At 38.9% G+C, this 23,049-nt stretch overlaps 1 pseudogene; it reads left to right on the top strand.

Moving 5' to 3' along the window:
- Positions 1–22,825, top strand: part of LOC149146023 (guard cell S-type anion channel SLAC1-like) — a 96,089-nt pseudogene extending 73,264 nt beyond the window's left edge.
- The last annotated feature ends 224 nt before the right edge of the window (positions 22,826–23,049 follow it).

The raw sequence follows: 23,049 nt of genomic DNA, 5'->3' as shown, positions 1-23,049 counted from the left end.
GACGATGTACGGTTGCCCCTTTTTGTTGTTGGCTCCTTCTTCTTCTTCTCCTTCCCCTTCTTCTTATTCTCGGTTACTTGGTTTTTAGTTTTACTATCTTTACCAAGCGAAGAGGAAGAAGGAGAGGGAGAGACAAACGAAGTAGAAGATTGGGGGGAAACTCTGGTATCATCTAGTTGCTAATTTGATTGCTCAGGAATTACGGTGCTTTGAACAACAGAGGTCGCGAAAAGCCATACCGACGGGCCAATTGTCAGTCCTGGAAGGGACAATGTGGCCATATGAGGTGCACCAACATCTCCCCAAGAGGAGAAAGGACTAGGACTTCCTGCAAGGGGAAATCCTTGGTTAGTGGACTCCATTTTCTCAACCTAAGACCAACGAGGGAATAGTGATGTTATTCTGATTAAAATAAATTTTATATGCTTTGACACAACTTTCTTTTTCAATTTTTAAGAGTCGAGAAAAAGCTAAAGATGACTCTAGTCGCCTTCGATTTTTAATGAGCCTGAAGTGACAAGTGCTCAGATGGACCTTTTCCTTTAAGGAGTTTGAAAAGGAACGAAAGTGACCACTCTGGAAATCTAGACAGAGGGATTACCAAACCAATCGCAAAACTGTAGAATACTTTTTATGATACGATAATCAATCTTCCCAAATGTTGTGTTCAGTTCATTGCGATCGATAGGGCGGGAGACATGGCTTCCTAAGGATAAATGATATAGCCTATTGTGGTCTCCCAATATATACTCGACGGTATGTGGGAGCACAAGTCTGTACTGGCACTTGTCGTCTCAAAGAGGAGGAATCACCCAACCTACGGTGAAAGCGACAGTTACCAGGCTTTACAATGCCGGAATACGTCTCTAGCCTAGATTTCTAGATGTTGTGTGTTAGGTTCCAAAGCGTTTTTATGTTCATTAAATTTATTTTACAGTTGATCTTTCTTAAGGAGTTTTCCTTTAAGGTTCACCACGTGATGTAGATATACAATTTCTAAAATGCAATCTAAGATGATAAACAGTCGTTTAATCTTCTTTTTGCAATGAAAATCCTAGCTACTAAGGAAAGATAAATGAAATCCTTTCAACATAGAGCAGAGAGCACACACTAGATGCACTATCCTAAATCAAATTCAACAAGCAGTCTAAATTAAAATTCACTTTCATGTATTTGTTTTCCGCTTTCATAATGTGTGAATGACAAAAAGAATGCTAAATACAAATCTGAATTATTTCTTCTTTCAAAGCGACAGTACTAACGATTTTCTTTTCAAAAATGACAGGAAGGCAAGATGACACTTTGGGATTTTGAATCGAAAACTGCTTTTGACACTTGAAATACTTATAAATTCAGATCAAATGCAAGAGTAATAGTGTAATTGACTATCAAGAGAAGTATTCTTTTCTTTGACTAAAAACGACACTTGCAAAACTTCCAAATCAAAAGACGACAGTTCGATTAAGCTACTATTTTGTAAAAGAGAACTGTAAATGGCACACAATACATAAAAACATTCACAATTATTTGTACAATAGAGGTTGGATGATGCAAAGAAGGGGGTTTCAACAATGGTCTACTGATCACAGACTGCAAAACTCCTAAATAAAATTGAAGACAGTGAAGAAAAAACCAAAATCTGGAGGTAGATCTAGTCTTGTCTGATCATCGCACCTGTAACATAGGGAAACAGGGATGCATCCCAACTATTGTACACGGGAGGTGCGATGCATCCAGATTTCCTAGAGGAGAGGGTGCGATGCTCAAGGAACGAGACTTTAACTTGGTTTTTGGTCACAATTTGTAGTTTAGTCCAGGGATTTAGGCCAAGCAAATGATAGTCAGTAACTACAAAGTTTATGGCTGATCTAATGAGGTTACTTAAGCTACCTCTAGGGCACTTAGGATGTTTGCAATTCAATTGTTCAGTTCATAAACAAACCCAGAGATTTACTGAAGCAGCGTTGATCTACTTTGCACTTGCATAGAAAATGCAGTTTGAAGGCTAGCTGGCTTGACTTCAGGCTCCTTTTGTGGTTTATGAATCAAACAAATAGAGACAAGCAATCAAACTAATCGCTCCCCAAAGGATTCGCCATTTTGTTATCGGGAAATCTAGTGTCTATTCAGAGCTGCTAGTCCCACTAAGACATGTAGCTATCTTCGAAACAAACAGATTAAAGTCACTTGTTTTTCCTTTACGAGAGAGAGATGAGAAAGAAGCAGAGAGTACCAACCTCAGTCTTCTGCTTGGCTCCTTTCTTGTTTCCTTTCCCCTTTGATAGAATCTCGCCACTGCTTCCTTACTTATCTAGCTTCAAAGAGAACCTGTAGATTCACAGCAGCATAATACCATCAAAGCATAGAGATCTTTCACTCTAAACAATATAGGATCAGATATATATTGACCATGCAAATGCATACAACAAACACAGTATTTAGAGATACACAAGAATATGGAGGAAAACTCAAATAGATTTATTAGTAAAAGTCATAGAAGAGAGGCTTACAACCACTTGGTCTAACCCAGTGCCATCCTCCCAGCTTGAAAGCCCTCTTCACCTCACACAAAGCAAGATCACCCAACAATGTCTTCAAAGAGAAACCAATAGCACCTCTTTGCAAATTACCCAATTCCAACCTCTAGATCCCTTGGACGAGGGATCCATTTATAGATATTTACAGGGGGGTGAGTCAGCTTCTGGGATTTTGATTAGTGTCATCTCGCTGATAGTTCTTGGTTCCACATGGATATTTTAGATCTCTTACTCATCCCTGGGCAAACTCAGAGAGGCAAGTGTCAAATGAGAAGTTTCTAGAGGATTCTTTGGGTTTCCACCTAGCAAATCGCTTGTTCCATTTGTCTGCTCTCACTCATCACACCCTATAGAAGGGCTTTCCAGTATGCATCGCACTTTTTGCATGTGGCAGGTGAGATGCATCGCACCTTTAGCACTAGGCAGTCTGTATGGTCCTGCTTTGACCAATTCTTAGTAGCTTTTCATGGAGAACTTCTGGGAGATGATGTAATCAATTGACCATGCTCCTTCAGGGTTTGAAACAACACTTGTAGGGACTTAGAAGCCCTTGGTTTACGGACATATGTGATTGGGGTTACAGTACCCAAATATGTCTATAATAGTCGGGGGCTATTTTTCCTTTTTAAGTGCTTAGCGCCCTTGGTTATTTAAGTTCTTATTGACCATGCACTAGCCTAATATCAGAGCCCCCTTACCGAAAGTTTCCAATTTCTAACTGTTATAAATTTCTGACATTGTCATCCTTCGATATGTGATCTCTAATATGACATCATCACTCCACATGGCACCTCATGAGTGGTGACACGTGTCACCCAGATTTGTCCCCTTAGGCCCCCTCAAAACACCAAAACTTCCTACTACGTGTCCTTCCATACCACCATGTCATGCTAACATCAAATGCCACTATAGCTTTATCGGAACCAATCATATGCAGCCATGTGTCCTACTAGAGGATAGAGAAAAGGGCTCACCCACCTTTAGTTTTGAGATGAAATCCTTTGTTAATTTCTTATCGGTGTTCCCAATGGTTTTTAACACTATCGACTCTTTACCCATGTCCAAACTTTTAATAGGTTCTCATGTTCAGAAGTTATGATTCTCTGATCGTTGATATGCCTGATGCTCTGATGTGCTGATCTCCTCCAAGCTTCGATGTTGCGACCATTGATCTCTGATGTCTTTGGACCTTCAATATACGATGCATCGATATGCTTGATGCTCTGAAGTTACTATGTGCTGGTATGCCTGACCTATGATATGCAATCTCCGATAATTCTGATGCTCTAATGTTGCGATCGTTGATATGGCTATGCTCTGATGTTGTGATCGCTGATATCTTTGGACCTCTGATCACCAATGTTCGGATGCAATGATACATTGACCTTCAATCACTGATGCACCGATACATTGACCTTCAATCAGTGATGCACCAATATGTTGATCCATGATCGTCTATGCACCGATATGCTAACCTCCAATATTTCAATCTCTTATATGTTGAACCTCCAATATTCCAGCCTTCTTAAGACTTCAATTCCTTGATCATCAGTAGGACATAATGTTTGAACTAGCAATCCATTTCTAGACTTCTACATATTGTTGGAAATATTTTCTAGAGAAATTTCCAATGGAGAGGGTATGATGTAGGCTTTGATCCCATCTAATACCTTTACGATGGCTCCAAACTCTCTTCCACTATTTTGCGCCTTGACTCTCCGTAGAGCTGAAATCACAACCACCAATGTGATCCTTAGCATGAAAACTATAGCTATGATGGACTTCCATATGGTCCATCACTGTAATCATAATTTTATCGATTCTCCAATAAGCCTTCTACTGTGATGATTTTGTACATGAAGCCTGCAACTACCATGAGATTCCTCCTAGGCCATCATTGCCAACATCTACTACAACAAGCATCCAAGCTATTTTGGTTGACATCAATGCCAAAACTCATGCAAATAATTATTTAATGCCAACTACCCAATACATCTTCCCTACATGACTGTTGACATCAATACCAACACACATGTAGATGCCTTCACTTGGCCACTGGTCATCTAGACAATGCCAACTATACAACAATCTCCCCCTTTGGCATTTATGGTAACACTCCATCCTTCTCTTCATGTGGTGTCCAAACCTCATGCTACTTTCAGACATCACATTGCATGAGACACTAATGGCATGCCTTCTTCTGCATATGCCATCACAGCTTCTCCTCAAATTCTCTCCCCCTTTGACATCAATGTAAAGGGGCTACAAGATGCCTTTCTCTCCCCATACAATCACCAATTGTGTAGACGAGAGTCTTGTTGTTGAGATGTGCATTCTACTTCACACACATCTATACGAGGGTTGTCGCTATTGGTGCTCCATAAATTGGGTGTGTTTGATTTGAATGCCTCCAGTTTTGGACATCTTATGGGTGATGGCTAAGAAATCTCTCCACCAATGGATCGCTTGTATCAATTAAATATTGATACCAATTAAAATGCTCATGGTATTTCTACTATTGCAAATACCAATTAATGATGATGCATTTCTTCTTGGACTTCACTACTATTGTTGCTTCCGAGACTGTGCTTACTTTATTTTAGCATCTCCACTTCTCCCCTTGAGATCATATCTTTACAATAGGGACTGCTTCACAACTAATACCAATTGCACCAAAATAAATGATACAAATGGAACAATGTACCAGGAAAACTCTAATATTTCTTTTCTAAAAAAGAAATGTCCATTTGCACACAAGGTTACTCAACATGAGCCCAACACAACCAATTGACATAGCAATACCAATTAAGGGTTAAGGGACATGAAAAATATTACACCAATTGTGTTTCATGAACATAAAACTGCTATGCATAATCAAACTCACAACTTAAATGAAATAGGGGTATTTCAACAAAGATGAAAACCTTTTATTTGCTCAGTAATCTTCCTTTCTGAGGCTGCCAATTGTTGCCTGCTATTGTTTATCATTAGAATTTCCCCCTGAGCCAATGCTCTTTAATCTCTTGCAAATGATTTTTTGCCTCCGCATGGGGACTGATCTTGTGGACCTAAATTTACTGTGAGATTCTTGTCATTCCACACTTCCATTATATCCATTCTTATTTCCACAACATAAGATATTATTGTGTAGTTTTCATGTTGGCTGCACTCCTCCTTTTCAATGTTGATACATTCAAAATAAACCATCTTATTCTTGTAATTAGCAAGAAAACATAGCTAGACCTTCATAGTCATATGAAACTTTTTGTTTATTCTTTTTGGATTCCTGCATCTGAATTATTCGGCTTCTCTAGTAGCCATTCTCTTCGTTCGCTAAAGAGAAACGGAGGATCTACTCCCCTTGAGTAGATCATCCTCCTCCTTCTTCTAGACCTTCAATGGTTAGGTCCTAGCAGAAGAATTACTCTCCAGCTTCTTGTTTTCCCATATTTGGGATTCTTATCCACTGCAAATGGATAGAGGGAAATTTTCGTTCAACTCCTTTTTCTTCACCCAAATCCTCTTAATTCCCTTTCACCTTACAGTTGGGTCTGCTACAAGAGTAGGAGGATCATTCTTCTAATTTCTTCCTCCTCTTTTCATCTTTCTCTTTTGACACAAAGCACTGAAGATAAGTTTATATTTCTCAACTCCATTCCTTCTCCTTTTCTTCAAATCCAAAGTTACTGAAGTTGCGTGCATATGTTGAGAAGCATTCCATTTCTTCTCATTTCTGTAGCCAACTCTCTTATTCCTGAGATTACCACATTTGTAGCATTCAACATGGCTTACGACTGAGGAAAATGAGTTACCTTTCTTGACAACATTCTTTCCAAAACCCCTATCATGGCCAACATTCCTTCTCCTATCCTTTTTATGCATTTTTGGGTTGTTTCTACCCAACATATCTTGCTTCCTTGCATGCCATCCATAGTCTATGGCTTTATGTCCAAAATTATTTCAAGAAAAATAAAACCCATAAAAATGCTTTTGTTGATAGAGGTCACCTTTTCTCTGAAGGCTTTGTCATTGGGAAGGAAGGGTCCTCTACTGGCTCTTCATGTGCCTTCTATGATAGTTTTCATTACTACCATGCACTCTTTCTTTCAAGTGCCTAGCCCTCTTTTGTTGCATTGCTTGTTGTTGCATATTATCCTTTTGTCGTTACCTTTTCTCCTTTTGTTTTGTTTCTTTCCTTGTTGTGGTTGTTATCCAGCAACCTCATTTCCTTTTTTGTTGTTGGAACCTTGGCCTCCCTCTACCTAGGAAGTTGACCCTTCATCCTTCACCATCTTGGAGCTTGTTTTTCTTTGAACCCCAAACCAACCTTGATGAGCAAGGATACTTGCTTAACAAGAATCTCATCCAAATCCTTTGTGCTTCCCTCAAGCTTCTGATATTGAGACAACTCTATTTTTTACTTTTCTAAGTCATGTCACAATGAGACTACCTCATGTTGTCGTCTCCTACAATAAGGTTCCTTCTTACCCAACTGATTGGTTAACTTTCCATTCAGTCTGCTAGCCTCTTCCTGTTGAGCATTTAGATAAACTAATGTTTTTCTCAACCTTCCATTCTCAAGCTCATAAATTTTCAGTTGCTCCTCTTGCTTGATATTTTCCTCTGATAGGTCCTTGAGCTCCTTTAGAGTAGAGATTAACTTATGTCTAAAGAATATCCTTTCATTTAGATCATTTTCTTCACTATCAGAGGTGCTAGCTGAGTTACTATGGAGATCTAATCCCATCTATGTGTCCATGGAATCTTCCACGGGTCTAAGGGTTGTCCCTTCTTCACCACTTTCAATGATACCCCTATTCTCTCCACGAGATGTACTCTCCTCCCCTTCAGAGGATCCCTTATTTTCTATTGCTATTAAAATGGCTCTATCTTCATTAAAACTACTAAATGTGTGGCTCTCTCTATCTTCAAGTGATTCACATGAACATCCAGATAATGAATGACCTATTTCTTTACATTTATCACAAAGCAATAGAATACCTTCTTAGCAACATGGTCTCCCCTCTGACACATCTTCATCATCAATATGAGTGTGATGAGCAACAAATTCTCCATGTTATGGTTCATTACTAGAGCAACAAGTCTCCTCGGCCTCTTCTTGAGCCATATGGATATCTCCACCATACAAACATTGTAGTCTCTACAACACTTCCATTGCTGACACACATGACTTATTTTATCGACATCCGGCTTAGATAGCCCTCTCATGATAACCTCCTTGGCTTTTACATTCAACTCATTCTTTTCTCTATTACAGAGCGCCACATGTCAACATTCAAGTCCAGTAAATATTCCAACATTAAAACCTCCCAAACATCATAATCGAGCCACCAAAGCTTGTTGTTGTTATTGATCTAAATAAGAGAACCCACTCTATTACATCAATATTTTTTGTGAGCACCCACTCACAGGAAGCATCAACTCCCTTTGATTGTTTACTAGCACTGACTAGCAAGAAGCACCATCTCCCTCTTTTTGTAGACACCTCTCCAGCTTATCAGAAACACCATGTGAACCACCAACCTCACGTTTTTTTTTGAAAGCACCAACTTACAGATCGTTTGATTTTTTGCAAGCCAACTTGTAGGAAGCACCAACCCACAAGCCTTCTCAAGACCCACTAGAGATGGAAGAACCAAATTCCTGTATGCAGGCACCAACCCACACTCAAATAGGAAATGAATGCTCTCTGTAGTTTGGCAACCACTCTGCCTGATAAAAACTTTGTTCTCTACTCACTCTGCTCCCTCTACACACTCTGTAACAACCCACTAGTCTTCTCAACAAAAACCACTCATCAAAGTCCATGCTGGTCTGTTCTCTGCTCTTCATGAGCAGTCACTCAGTTCTCAGCCTTTTTCTAACAACAGCATAAACTCATCTCTCATCCTTCTTTCTCTGCACAGAAAACTTCAGCCTTTCTCATATAGCACAGATAACTACAACCTTTCTCTCATAGCATAGGAAATTTCAGCCTTGCTCACACAGTGCACAAGAAACTTCCACCTTGCTCACATAGCGCAACTCTTAAGGTCTCTTATCTATGCATAGGAACTCTCAACCTTTTCCTACAAAACATGCTCTCTCTCAGTATTACACAATGGTACACACACTTAGAGGTTTTCCTCTTAGCTCTCTTACCACTATATTTCTTCCCCCCATTTGCACATCTAAGCTCATGGGTTTTGTGCCTCTACTACCCCCCGATTGATGCTTCCACTCTGTCCTGTATTTACACTATGCGAGTGTACCTTGGCATGGCCCTTCATTCTATTATTGCATCTAACTTGGTCATTGCCACTACATTAACCATGAGAATGGTGTTGGCCGGATAAATCGAACTTGCGGACAAAGCCGATCTCCCTAGTATCAAAAGATATCTAGAAACAAGTAGGACAAACAAATCTACCTTTCTCTAAACATATTGCAATTCATTAATAAAAACTATAGAAGTGTTTAGACCCTACCTTAAGTCCAACGCTAGTTTGTAGCAGCCATCCTTCAACTATCTGAAAGAGTTTTCTTTTGAGAACCTGCAATCACAAACAAGCACACATCAAATAACACCTGCATAGCTAATATCATAAATCATGTTCATTATGGTGATCAAGGAATCCGTAAAATAAACCATAAAACATAGTTTATTGAGAAAAATAAACTTATTTGTATTAACTTTGAAATAGAAGAACCTTACAACCTTTGGTGCCTTGATGTTGTACAAGCTCTTCCCAGGGTCTGAAATAGGAATCTCCTTTACTTTGACAAGCCTCACACTCTTCCAAATGAGATCAAAGAGGTATGTAATCTCTCCTCACAAAAGCTCAATTAGGAAGACTAAGTTCTAGCAACATTTCACCTCAAAAATATTCATCTTTCCCCCTCTCGAGTAACCATCCCAATGCTTGATTTTATAGTGCAAAGGAAGGAGGTTACAGGTCCACCTATGAAGAGATAGAGTCCTCCTTCAAAGGGATAAGCTCCTCACATCAAGGGGTTAGCTCCTTAAGGTATGGGATGCATGAACCTTAAAGGAGCGAACTTGCCACCTCAAGATTCCTTCCAGAAGCTTCTAGAAATGAATCAAAGTGAGTTTTTAAGAATATACTTCCGCCTTTTTGACTTTTACAAGGGTCCTCACATATAACACAGAGACAGAGCAGTCAGGTGCGCAGAGGACATGACCTTTAGGTGCGGGACAACAGGTAATGCTAAGAGAAAGTGTGGAACCAGAGTTTTATAGACTTTTGAGGGCTTTGTCTTATTTTCAAGGCTTGATATGAAGAACTCAGGCTTAACACTTGCAAAGGAGGAAAGTATGAGTGGTAATGGACTCACACAGATTGCAAAATGTCAAGGTGACAATTTTTGTGCAAAAACTTTCCCCCTAAAGTGCGAAGTCTGTAATAGATGAAGATAGAATTTGTCATCTAAGAAGAGTGAAGTACTTTATCATTTCAAGGATCATCCTGTGTACACCCCAGTCGGAACCTGTAAAAAACATTTAATGCAAAATATATGTATGTGAACATATCATTGATGAGGTAGGCATTCCCATACTCAGATCAAAACTGACTAGAAAACTAACTAAACTGCTCTGATACAGGAATGATTTTGTAATACATCACGAGTATAGACTTATGTAGACACAGTATGGGCGCAGCCATTTGTTTATGAATAGTCCACTGTATAATGAATAAAAAAATTCCTCGTAGCCTGGATGGTAGAAACTAGATCTAGGGTCTTGATTTCTGCTTCCCGAACTAGTATGATTCTATCCATGCGAATGAATGTGTCGAAGTCGAACATGGTAGAAACCACTTGATTACCAGTCAATGATGTGAACTATTAACAAGTGTGAGAGAAACCACCAGTAATGTTAATGGCTCTCAAAGTACTCAGTACAATACATGAAATGTGAATAAATGAGCTCATGTCGAACATGTCATAGAATCCTTTGGTCGAAGGTTAATGATGCAACCTGTCGTCGAAGGCGAGAAACCTGCCATTAGGGCATGCAGATTCCAAGGTACTGACTATTTCTAGATCATATTTCTAGATAATGAGCTGAAGTCGATAGAAGGCGATCTGTCGTAGGGAAGCCCACAACATGAAATCATAGATCAAGTTTTGAAGAAATATATTTGGCAAGGACTAACTCAGGGATGGTCAAAATGGATGACAGATATTTTGCAAATGAATGGTTTATTTGAACTGACCTCTTGAACACATGATGACACTACAGATGGTTTGGTGACAATTGACCCAAAGCTAATACCTGGAAACCGGTTGAAGACTTTCAATATGGTTTGATTAATTGTTAGGAAAAGGATTTCCCAACCCAGGTAAACAAAAAGTGTCATGTTCAAGAGTGGTTGACTGCTCTTCTAAAACACAAAGTATAACAAACAGGTTCATTTTTCTCTCTTTTCCCCAACCATTTCTGGCAAATGCCTCTTTATTTTTTACAAGCTTGAGGAGGATAAAATTTGCTTGGTTATAAGCTCATCCTTCGGACGAGTCCAACTTAGTTTAAAATTCAAACCCTAAGAAGGAGTGGTTCATTCCTGTTTAATATTGAACAGGTCCTTTACTGTTAAATTTTAACGAGTCGAGTATAGGAAAAACTCGGTGTTTTTCAATTTTAGGGAGTCAAAAGAAAAACTTAAGAAAACTCCATGGGTGTCATTTTTCATAAATTTGTGTCCCTCAAGCCCGAAAATGTATAAAATAATACTTGAGAGAACTGCTTGACCATTATGATCAAGGAGTACTTTTCATAATTAGTGGCTCTGATCTGAAAAATTAAAAAAGCGAACAAAGACACGTCGTTTTATAACCAATATTGAACTTGAAATGACAAAAGTCCGATGATCTTTTCATGTTTATATGGTCAGAAAAGAGCTGTAAGTGGACCGCCTTTTTAATTCTATTTAACGAGTTTAAAAGAGAAAAAATCGGCAATCTTTTCATATTTTATGAGTCAGAAAAGAGCTTAAAGAGGACTCCAATGTTTCGCTTTTTCATAAATTTTGGAAGAGTCTGAAAAAGTGAAAAAGTATGCTCTTTGTTGAAAATGATCAATTACCCCTGAACATCCAATATTCTGCACAAAAACTCAAACATTACACATACCTATTTAAAAAAATAAAAATGCATCAAAAAGTTACCTTTTAAAGTGAAAAATAAATAAATTAAAAATTCATTTATTCAAAAAATCTTATAAAAATGGCCTTTTGTAAATTCATTTTTACCGTTTGATTTCAGAGTGAGAAGTGAGAGCTTTTGGGTAAGAAACTTCCAGTGAAGATTGTGGAAAATCTGTCCGTTGGAATAAAAAAAAGTTAGCTCCAGGTAATCGACATCATCCCTATCTTGCATTTCAACTGTTTACATTTCGTTTTTAGGCTTTAAAATTGATCTTTTAAGGAGAATTTGCTGTAGAAAAATGCTCGCGGGGGTCCGCAGGTACAACATACGGCCCCTGCGGACCTTGACTTTTTTCTACAAAGGAAAAGGTCATGGGTCTACACCTATTGTTTATGACGAGTGCAGACCTACGCACTATCCGTAACCAGCGGGTGCGGACCCTGCAAAATAGGTTTTAAAATTTCAAATTTCTCCATTTCCGCCCAAAATTTTTTTGAACTAAATTGTTCTAATATGTTTTTTTTTGCAATGTAGGACATACAAAATGTTTATTTGGTGGGAACGCGAGCATGAGGATGTGGAACTTGCCGCAATAAATCATCAACCCACATTGGATGCATTAAGATCATGCGGACTGTTTAAATTCTAGGCCATACCCGGCATGAGGGCCCAAGTAGACTTCTTGCAATGGCTGGTAGACAGGTGGAAGATATAGGACCAGTGTTTCATGATTGGTTGCTACTGGCTCGAAATTGAGCTAGTGGACATTAATTTTTTGACTTGTTTGCCCAAGAGATGTGAATGACTATCTCTTTTTAGGACTAGGCTAGGTTGCCAGTCTGTCACTAGTCTCCCATTGGAGTTTTGCAATGATCAAACAGAGAACAAACGGATCAATATTAAAACTATCTCCTGTCCTAAACTTAAGGTTATTTCATTCACTGTCACCAGACTATGTGGGAGTGCAGCATTTCATGTAGCTACCGGATCCTAGATGCGAATGGCAGTAGGCTGTTATCGAGGTACCATATTCAACTGGTGCGAGGCTGTGTTGGCAAATGTAAAAGGCCAACTAACTAGAGCAAAGAACAGACAACTAAAAAACTTTGGATATGGTTTCCTGGTCATCAACTTTGGTCTAGAGAGGGTCCCTATGTTGGTCCCACAGAAACTTTCTGTTGAGGCTGGACTTCCTCGAGAACCTAGGATAATGCGTTAGGTTGCAGTGATGGCCCGTCATCCTGAGGAGGGTTCAGAGGTTGTTCGATTTCCACCTGAGTATTTTCATTGGTTAAGGAACCAACTTTTTGTGATTCAGGATTTTCCATATGCTATGATGGATTATCGTGGTGGCCCAGACATGATTCTTCTACCAGGAGAGCAGTGGGATGATTCAGGTAAAATCATTCTCAACATTTTCTAAGTTTTCTAATTTTTTTTTGTTTTTTAAATTGTCCCAAACTGATAATAAAAAGTTTTAAATGAAGATATGTATCCACGACGACCAGCCGCTCTCCAGCCTTATGAGAGGAGACACCCAACTATAGTAGTACCGGCCCCACAAGACCAATCTACAGAGACCCTGATCAAATTGGAGAATCATCTAGAGCGTTTGATAGCAGATATTCCAGAGATTGGCATAGATGATATCCCACTTAAGTTACAACGATACGTGATTGGGGTCCCAGGACCTTTTAGGAGGTTCCTTTGTAGAGTGGCCCGAGCAGTGGTTTCTTATTGTGATCATCAGCAGGGATAGGATGATCGCTTTTGTAGAGTCATATGACATTTTATGTCTTTTTTTACTATAATTTTTGCCGATTATAAGGTATTTTTCAACCTATGATCAAAGATGATGTATATTTGACATACTTCTATGCTATGATATATCACTATTACTGGCTATCTTGTATAACATGTTATTGAATGTTTTAAAATTTACTGTTTTGATTATTGCAAATGTCCATTTAACATATGAGAAGTAACTGCATCTGCTAATGTATTTAAATATCTTGGTATATGCTGATATTCAATATAGTAAAATTCACGTTCCAAGAGATGAACTCTCAAGAATAATCTTAATAACATTGGATTTCTAATGACATAAACCCTGTTAAGATATAATACAACGAGTTTAGAATCAAACCTAACAATCAAACTCTGAATCCCAAATGAGATGGATTCAGATAATAACTCAATCACTGCACTATACTCTACAATGTTATTCGTTGTTTGACCGAGGCTTACCCCATGCATAGATACTAACTCATCAAAGGGTGAATAGATAACCCAAGCTGCGGAAGAAATGTTCCATGTATTACGACAAGCACCATCAGCAAAACCAATGTATGTTTGAAGAGATGTCGACATCTGCAATATCAAGAGTAAAATCAAGATAAGTAGGAATAATGATAAAAGAACTCTCTAAACTAGGCACACATTTCTAATCTAAAACACACCAGCTAGAAAGAAACTAATCTAACAAAAATCTCCACACCAAAATTTAAGCATAATATCTCTTCAGATAAAGCCCATTTCTGGGTTTACCCAAAGAGACACCATCAAAATCTACCAATTCATAGGCCCCTTTTGCCAGCTTTCGCTTAACAATATAAGGACCATGCCACATAGGTACAAATTTTCCAACCCCTAGCTTATCGTTTGCTTGATCATATAGTAAGACTAGGTCTCCTTCCAAAAAATTACAAGGTGTAACATTTCGGTCATAATGAGATTTCATTCGTTTCGTATGAGTTTCAATTGCTAATGCAGCATCACGTTGATTCTCATCTAGCTGAGCTTAGTACAACAAACGTTTATCCTCTTTGGAAGTGGCTGGGAGTAATTCTATGGCTATTTGTAATGATGGAATTTCGCATTAAATGGCTAACACTGCTTCCAAACTGTAAACTAGTTAAAAAGGAGTGAAACCAATTGATGTTTTTACTGAGGTTCGATATGCACAAAGTGCTGAAAATAACATGTTATGCCAATTCGACCTATGAATACCAATGATTCATTGGATCATAGTGACTAGAAGTTTATTGATAGCTTCAACCAGACCATTAGCCTGTGGGTAATATGGAGTGGAACTATCGTGACGCAAGCCAAGTTGATCTGTTAGTTCAGTCATCGTTGATCTGTTAGTTCAGTCATCATGATGTTTCGAAAATGACTTCCATGATCATTAATAATAACTTGAGGAACACCGAATCTAGCAATTATATGATTGAAAACGAAAATTGCAACAGTTTTGTCAGCTGCCAAAAATGTAGGCATCACCTCGGCCCACTTAGTAAAATAATCTACCACAAGGATGATATATGCATGCCCCCAGGCTGAGTGAGTGTTACATGTAATAAAGTTGATACCCCACTTTGCGAAAGGACCGATAACAATTATAAGGTGGAGAGGAGCGGGTGGAGCACGCATCTTACGACCAAAAATTTGACAATTGTGGCATTTCTAGACTGCATAGATACAGTATTTGAATAAGGATGGCCATAAATAACCAGTGCGCAATATCTTTTGGGTTGTGGCATACCCAGACATATGACCACCACATGCTCCAGAGTGACAGTCATTCAGAACCTTTTCAGCTTCTTCATGAGTTAGACAACATCGGAAAACAAAATCTAGCCCATGACGATAGAGTGTATCTCCAATAATATTGTATTGTTGGGATTGAGAACGTATTTTCCATCGCTGAGATCGTGAGATTTCAGGCCGAAAAGATTGGGTTTAGAGATAAACAATAATATCTCCATACCATGGATCAAGAGTACTGATAAGAAACAAGGATTCATCTGCAATGGGTTCTTTCGCCACAGTTTCAGTATTAGTATGTGGGAAATCACACATCAGTTCCGCAAAAACCAAAGATTTCTTTGCCTTGGATTTTTCAAATTCCAAGTCAAATTCTTGCAGGATAACTATCCATTTGGAATATTTGCCCCCTAGCAATTGTTTGGTCAGGATATAGATCATAGGGTTACAGTCAGAAATTACCGTGGTTTTGCATAATAAGATGTAGTGAGGAAATCTTTGGACAGCTTGAACAGCTGCCAAGGCCAATTTCTCCACATGCGAATATTTAAGCTCAGTCGGATTTAGATTTAGGCTAAGATAGTAAATCACATGTTCACTATTGAATTCATATTCCTAAAGTAAAACCATCCCAATGGTGGAATGAGAAGCTGCGAGGTACAAAAAGTAATCCTCGTTGTAGTTGGGAGGATGCAATAACAGTGCATGGGTCAACGCGTGTTTAAGTGCATCAAAATATTTGTCAGCTATCTCATCCCAAAAGAATGGAGTATTCTGTTTCAACAACCTGGTAAAACCTTTCATTATCTCGGTGTAGTTAGGAATTAAAAGACGTAAAAATTTTGCTTTCCCTTGCAAACTTTGGAGTTAGCGAAGAGTTGAAGGAGAAGGTAATTTGATAATTTCAACCTTCTAGGGATCGACATGAATGCCAGCTTTTGAAATGACAAATCTCAGTAAATGACCCATTTCTATACAGAAAACACATTTGTGTGGATTCAGCCTAATTATATAGTGCCTACATCTTATAAAGATTGCTCGTAAATGAGTGAGATGATCAGCTCTACGTAATGAATGGGTAGGTAAATCATTGAGATAAGGCTGCACAATGTGCTTGATGTCATGAAATGCATAAGACATAGCCCTTTGAAAAGTTGCTCGAGCGTTCTACAATCCAAAAGGTAATTTGCAATAAGCAAATTTCCCCCACGGACAAATGAAAGTCGTTTTAGGTTGATCAGTAGGGAGTATGTTGATTTGATTGTAACCGGAAAAACCATCCATAAAGGAGAACATTTCACTGCCGGCACAATCATCAATAATTCGATCGATATAGGGTGTTGGATAATTGTCTTTAGGACAAGCTTGATTAAGATCCCTATAATCGATAAATATTCTTATCGTTCCTTTCTTTTTCTTAACAGGAACAATATTTGATACCCAATCTGTTAAGGGAATTGGATAAATGAAACCTGCACCAAGTAATTTCTCAACTTCAGCTTTAATAGTAGCATCTTTTCATGGGTGTATCTGACGCAAACGTTTCCAGATAGGTTTAGCATCTGGGTAAGTTTTAATTTCATGGACAACAATTGATGGATCGACTCCTGGCATTTCTTCATATGACTAGGCAAACACGTCACGGAATTCTTGAAATAGGGCTTTATAAGTTTGGATTTCATCATCTGTATAGGAAGCACCTATATGAATGTTTTCAATAATTCCAGGTTTAACTAAAATGTCAATAGGAACCATTCGAGAGATATTTCCCAAATTTAACTCAGAATCAGGATGTTGCAATCGATTCTGTGGTTCTTTTACATAGTCAGCGGTAAAAATAGATGAAAAATCATTTTCAAAATGATCAAGCTCAAGTAAAAATGAAGATCGATGATGAAGATCTTCCCAGAGTAAATCATCAACAAACAAAAGTTCACGAATCTTCTCATTAGTATGAACAGGATCAGAAAATGTTGTTGAAGCTGAGGTTGATATTGAAAGTGACTCCCCATGGACCACATTCATTGGATCAGTTTCGGTTGAAAAAGAGTCAGAAAATGACTGTACAGCCTAATATGAAATTTCAAAGGGACTCAAAGGCATCACATTACCAAATGAATCTACCTCAGAATCGGAAGGTACGATCCAAGGATCATCAAAAGAAATAGTGTTCGATGAAATCATATGAATAGTTACAATAGAAGGCGATATGTTTGAAGGAGGGAAAGAAAACGTTCCTAGTAAACCAGAATCTTTAATCAAACCTACCCCAACATCCTTGTAAGGGATAGTTGTTTTACCGACATGTTGAATACTATCTGAAGAGGCTGGGTCGGATGAAAAATAAGTCAGCTAGTCTATCATAACGATCTTTCCATTATGAGGAAACTTGATAAGCCGAAAGACCGATGAAACAATAACAGTCATAGCGTAAGACCAACTGTGACCCAAGAGAAGGTTGTAATCTAGAGGGGCATCAACCACTTCCACATCTAGATTTACAGTTTTGCCTTCAACCCCTATAGGTAAATCCTACAAAATGCCAAAAGGATGGAACCCTCGGCCATCAAAAGCCTTTAAAATCATCGAGGACTGATTGAGTGTTGGAGAACCAAGTGATCTCCAACACTGGATCGACATAATACATGTAGAATCTCCCTCATCAATGACAGTCCGAAAGCAAGCTCTGTTTTTGACTAACACTAGAATCTAGAAAGCAATTTGATGAGGTAGGCGAGGTGTACTATTCTCTAAATCAAATATTATTAGGTTTGAATCCTGAATATCAACAGCTCCTATAGCTAACAATAGTAATTTACACTGTGCTGGGCATGATTGCAGCACCTCCAAAGCCGACATTCCTGAAGGGGAAATACCTAAGTCTTCAACAATGTTATAATTTTGAGCAGCTCTCGCATGTGGATTGAAAGCTGACTTCCGAAGTATACCTTTAGCAAGCGGTTTGATTACTAAGTCAGGGTTAGGTTTCTCGATCTGTAGTGGATCAAAACCAAAAGGAGTTGAAGTTGATGGGTTTGAATTAGAAGATTCTGCTTCCTTACCACCAACAGGATTTTTACTACCATAATCTTCCGATCGCGTCGCAATCCTGACATGAGACATCATCATAATGGGTTCTTTTGAGGCATTTGAGGAAGAACCGATCATCTTACTATCTTGGCTAGGAAAAGGATCCTTCAAGATAGTAAGCGTTTGAGAACCTTTGATGATTTTCGAAACCTCAGCTCGATGTGGGCAGTCTCTTGTAAAATGCTCCTTGTCACAAATGAGACAAGGATAGCAAGGTTTACATTTCTCGTCAGTAGATTCATTTTTATCTGATTTCTCTTTTGAGTTTTGTTTTTTTTCTTCTTCCCCTTCTTTTTACCACCGGATTTTGATTTGGCCGTAGATCATTCTACGACATGGATATCGGTAGGAATTTCAGTGGAAGAGTCTCCTGTCGGGGAATCTGGTAAAGTTATAATAGGAGAAGAATTCTTTGAAGATTTCTTCTTGCTTTTGGTATTAACTGAACCAATCATAGCATCAACGGTATGAGACCCTGAAGGAGCTGCAGTTATTTGATTGTGTTTCGGAAGGTCAGGGATTTTTCATGTAAAGTACCCAACTGCGTATAAACAAGGTCAAGATACTGAGCCTGAGCAATTACTTGCCCTTCAGTAACAACTCCTGCCTTAGGTACATCTTCAGTGATTTTAGGTAATAATGACTTAACGAACCATTATGCTAAAATTTGATCCGGAATAAAAACTTTCACTAAACGTCGTCTACGTCACCATTCATGAATATGATCTGAAATATATGTGGATGTGGATTGTTTTAATGAAGTTAATAATTCCGTGCCATTGTCGTATCTGAAAGGCAACTGAAAATGAGTTAAGAAAGAAGTGGCTAACTGACTAAAAATATAAAAAGAGCCTTGTGGTAACTCAATGTACCATTTGGAAACAAGACCAATCAGAGTGCATTGAAAAAGACGTACACGAATTGAATCATCAATAATGGAATTAGATGCACACGAGAGGTGATAAGTCATCACATGATTTGACGGATCTTCTCTTGACTTACCCTCAAACTTCGGGATATCACTGGGCAACTTATTAGGCATTGGTGGCCAATATGGAAGATAGTAAATTGGATCATTCGTAAGGCGTGAAAAATCAGGTAAATCCAAAGTTGCAATAAAAGGTAACTGATGGTTAGGATCACGAAAACCTTGGGTAACAAGACCAGCCCTAGGAGGAGGATATCTAGGATAACCTGGAATTAGATTTACATTAGGAATATTATATCCTCTGGGAAAACCAGGATTAACTGGACCAAACTGGGGTTTTTGAGGTTGCTGATAAGTATATCCAGGGTACGGTTGATACTGATAAACTAGGTTTTGTATAGTAGGACCAAATTGATACTGTCCTTGGTACGGTTGATAATTGAATTGTAGTTGACTTGTGACAACCGTACTTGGACCAGCTTGTCTTACAGGCATTTGGACAGAAGTCTGAACTGTGGGTCCTGACTATGGTAAAGAGGCCTGAGGAGTTTGCACTAACACAGGAATAGTAGAAACCGGAGCTACCTATACTCCAGAAAGTAGGCCCAGGCTGCTAAACTACACCAGGTGTAGAAGTTTGAATAGTAGGCTAGACAGGTTGCTGGGTTGGACCAGAAACCAAAGGCTATCTAGGTTGACTTGATAGCTTCACATTCGGCTGCAAAGACTGTTGAGTTTAAGATGGATCCCACACCATGTTCATTCCGGGGTATGGACCCATAAAAGGTTGAGCATATTGAGGACCATAACCAGGTTGAGCGTATGGCTGATAATTGAGAGGAACATTTCCAGCTCCTTGTACAAATAGTTGACCAGAAGGTGGTTGGAAACCTTGAGTTGGGTACTGACCTTAAGGTTTATAACCTTGATGCACGTACTGAAACTGGGGTTGACCTTGAGGTATATATTGAGACTAGGGTTGACCTTCAGGTATGTACTGAGTCTGGGGTTGACCTTGAGGTATGTAGTGTCCTGATAGTATGTACTATCCTCGAGGTTGCCCCCCAGGCGGTAATTGACTACCTTGAGGTTGCCCCCAAGGCGATAGTTGACTACCTTGAGGTTGCCCCCCAGGCGGTAACTGACTACCTTGAGGTTGCCCTCTAGGTGGTAACTGACTACCTTGAGGTTGCATATTTGGAATAGTACCAAACATCATAATAATTTCTTCTATGCTCAATGCTTGAGTTCCGTTATTACTAGTTGATATCTCATGTTCAATTGGTTAAGGAGATGCTCCTGAAAAAGTACCAGTTAGTGACTGATACCCCGAAGGAACAGAAGGACCGCCATATAAAAATGTTTCCGGTGTTTGGGAAAACATGGATGACCGTTTTGACATATTCAACGGAGGATAATAACCTCTGGGTGTAGGATGAAAAGGAATTCGAGGTGGTGAAAAACTAAGACCTGGGTTTTCTAAAAAGTTTGTCAATGATACATACCAAGCATCACTCCTAAAAGGGCTGTAGAAATTCATTCACGCTCCCTAAGTTCTAAAGTTGGTTGATTTTTAGGGAGAGTTATATGTTTGTCCGAAATAACAAGTTCTTCAATAGAAATGAGTCCAAAAGGAAGATTTTGGGTAATGATACTTCCTACCCTGGGTAAACCAGGATGACTAGAAGTTGGAGAAGCAAATCCTGAAGATGGTTTTAGAGTCAGTCTGGTCATCCCTCCATCAGAGATCATTTCTCTTATTGAATTTCATTTTTAGGTGTCTCGTTTAGCTCTTTCATCTGCATTCCATTAGGGCATGCCATTGTCTGACAGAAGGGCTTTGTTTTCTCATTTCCCTCATGTTTATACCTATCGGGTTGGTCGAAATTTATCAAAGTTCATCAAAATTGATTTCAGCACTTTACTGTCATAGAAGGTATTTTGGTCAAAAAGAGTCATTTTAGTTTCTAGGTCTAGGGTTTGGTCTTCAGAATGTCAAATAACACCCACAGGTCATGAGGATGTCTTCAATAAGTTTTCATTCCAAAATTTTTATCATCAATAATGCTCAAGGATGTTTCTTCTTCAAAACTTTGTTTTGAAGAAGAAATCGTCAAATTAATTGTTTGTAATAAGTATGTGTTTTTAAAGTCCTCCGTCATGAAGTACTTCAAATGTGGGCTCTGTTCATCCTTTGCCAAAGTCCAATTCCACCATCCCTGCAAAAATCAACCCAGAAAAGCCATCATTTCAGTCAAAAATAAAAGGAAACAACAAAAACAGAGTTTGTATTAAAAGTGAAAAGTGTCGATGCCAAACATTACAAAGATGGGTTTATGAAGATATTTCTATGCGTATCAATGTCATTTGCATTCAAGAGCTCATGTGAAAGTTGAATCAAGCTGTGGAAGGGCAAAGCTTGTAAATTTTGAAGCCAAAACTGCGTTTAGAGTGCGCGCGGCGCATCCACAAGACGCAACGCATTGGGCTGATTCTGACTGAGTTAATTTTCTCTGGCGTGGTGCACAGAGCCGACGCGGCGCACAGAGCCTCCAAAGTGAAAAATTTGAAAAACACAGTCACCTAGGAAATATACTAATGTTTTGTTGCTGTCTTTGACAACCATGAATGCATCTTTTATTTCGAGGCGGTAAAGAGGGAATACTATCATCCCATGAGAGTAAATTTCTTTTTTGCACCATGGATTGTTTGCATGTTTTTGACCATCGGCGTACCTCATGCCATAGCCAAATACATTCATCTGGCTCTCTGGTGCATCTTCATGGCACTTGTATTTTTGCTGGAACTTAAAATCTATGGACAATGGCTTTCTGGAGGAAAGAGAAGGCTGTCCAAAGTGGCCAATCCTTCATCACATCTATCAGTTGTTGGGAACTTTGTTGGGGCACTACTGGTAGCACAAGTGCTTTGGAAAGAGCCAGCAAAGTTTTTCTGGGCAGTTGGGTTTGGACATTATATTGTGTTATTCGTCACTCTCTATCAAAGACTACCAACCAGCGAAACTCTCCCTTAGGAGCTTCATCCTGTCTTTTTTTTCTCTTCATTGTTGCTCCTTGCACCGCAAGCATTGCTTGGGAAGCTATCTTTGGTCATTTCGACACCGTTTCTTGAATTGCCTATTTTATTTCTCTCTTCCTTTACACATCCTCTGGTGGTGCGCATCAATTTTTTCAGAGGGTTCCGATTTTCTGTAGCTTGGTCGGCATACACATTTCCAATGAATGTAGCATCAGTGGAAACCATCAAATATACAGAGGAGGTGAAGGGCACTGCAACTATAGCACTATCATTGGCACTGTCCATTATTTCCTTTGCAATGGTCTTAACTCTATTTGCGACAACAATTCTCCACGCCATTTTGGGTTCTCTATTTCCCAACGACTTGACAATTGCAATACTTGTAAGTGCCATAAATCCAAAGTGCTCAAAGAGAGCAATAAAAAGGTTGCAAACGCCGATTTGGGAACAGCCTGCAAGAGCTCCCATTGTAGCAATTCTTGGCAATCTGATGATCAGAATATCTCGTGAAAGATGATGACACCCAAAACTCTCTATGGAATCAGTTTTTGACCTCATATTTATGTTGTGTATGTTTAAAGGGAGAAATTGCAGCTGGGATCGTTCATTGACAATACGATTTCTCCTTTATTAAAGGCACAATATTAGTTCAAAACCATTTTTATTAGGAATCAGTTTTTATTCAAACGGAAAATGTAAAAGGATGAAAATCAAAGACCGAAGCCTAAATTTAAAATGAAG

This window comes from Pinus tabuliformis, chromosome X (genome assembly GCF_031772625.1).
Source record: "Pinus tabuliformis cultivar Carrire ecotype Pingquan chromosome X, CPIR1, whole genome shotgun sequence".
Classification (NCBI taxonomy): domain Eukaryota; kingdom Viridiplantae; phylum Streptophyta; class Pinopsida; order Pinales; family Pinaceae; genus Pinus; species Pinus tabuliformis.
The sequence above is the reverse complement of the archived record's forward strand: the minus strand, read 5'-3'. Positions and strand labels throughout refer to the sequence as shown.